This window comes from Pteropus medius, unplaced genomic scaffold (genome assembly GCF_902729225.1).
Source record: "Pteropus medius unplaced genomic scaffold, Ma_sr-lr_union100, whole genome shotgun sequence".
In the NCBI taxonomy this organism is placed as follows: domain Eukaryota; kingdom Metazoa; phylum Chordata; class Mammalia; order Chiroptera; family Pteropodidae; genus Pteropus; species Pteropus medius.
In genome coordinates, this window is record NW_024340692.1 from 5,172,109 (window position 1) to 5,173,591 (window position 1,483).

A 1,483-nucleotide genomic window follows, 5' to 3' on the forward strand; every position below is an offset into this window, starting at 1 on the left:
GTGAGACACTGCAGATCCTTCCAGTGCCCTTACTTATTCCAAGGTGCTGTTACTTATTTGAATCACATCACCCTGAATCACATCACGCCTTGCTGAAGGTCTGTAGCAAGGCCTGGAAACATGGGTCTTCCAGAGAGGTAACTAACAGAAGAAAATTCTCATGAAAGTTGAATCAGAGAGAAAGGTTTTCTAAACAGATCTGGATTCAAATTCCACCTCTGCTGCTTCTGACAGCTTGACTTTGGACTTGACCCCTTGTGCTTTGGTTAATTAGCAAAATAGGGAGGATATGAGGGTTAGATAAGGTGATGTATATCTAGTGTGAATCCAGATGATGATGACAGTGTTCTTCCCTTCTGTTTTTTCCCAGAAACATGATCTTTGTTATTTGTGTGGACTTCCAGCATTCAAAGGGAAACCCCCGAAATCATGCTTTGGATTCAGCCTCTGGTCCGCAGCAGCTTTAACACACTAATGTCTTCACTTTAACTCTGCCATTTAATTTCAGGTCATGTTCCACCAGAAAGGTGAATGTGTGTTTTCCAACTTGGTTGATAAGGAGCAAAGGGAGGTCACGGTCAAGCCTATCCAAGATAATCATAAATTGCCACTAGATGGCACTGCTTGTTGTCGTTCATCAAAGAACAGGACTTTCCCCCTCTTCTTTTTTTTTCTCTCTGCGGGTTCCTGGCCCAGGGTGTCTGCAACTGGAATCCTAATCATACCAGAACTCTTCTCTTCTGTGAAGGGAGTTCCTATTTTTGCCATATTATCATCAAGATCTGAGGACCAAAGAGACTCCACCTACAAGCTGGGGAATTACCTCAACAATGTTGTCTTTATCTATAGGTGATTTTAAAAGAATATATTGTATTTGGATGTCAATGTTCAAAGGCTCTAAGGCAGAAAATTCCATTTCAAAAGAAAGTGTGATTAATGAAGGCACATAAATCCAGTAGATTTATGTAGCGGCTGGAGCAGTTTCAGAAATCACACCGTACAAATCAAAGACGCGGGTTTTTCTACTTTTTTCACTTTCTCTTATTCTTATTTCCACACCATCTCATCCTTTCCTTCCTTCTCATTCACAGTTTCTTGAATACATTTATCCCAAACTCCCAAAATAGGAGGAAACTTGATCAGAAATCCTAAATACAGCTGGTTTCAAGCTCCAACCATGGCCATTTCTCCTGTTTCTTCCCCCATGAGATCCAAAGATAGGGTTGAGACTGTAGCAATTAACTAACACGCCTCACAAATTGCTCATAAAACCTGAATTAATTCTGGAACTCCATGTAGCTCAGTCTTCGTAAAGTGTCTTACTTAAAGGCAAATTAAAAAATAATGTAGGTCTGTAGCAAAGGTTTTCCGGAAGAGGTGGTATAGGAATTCTAGAGGCTGCCTTACATAGAAATGCATCCAAAAGTCTGCTGCCTTCAAATTTCCCACTTACACCAGCTTCTAACTGTTCCCCTACTCTCTC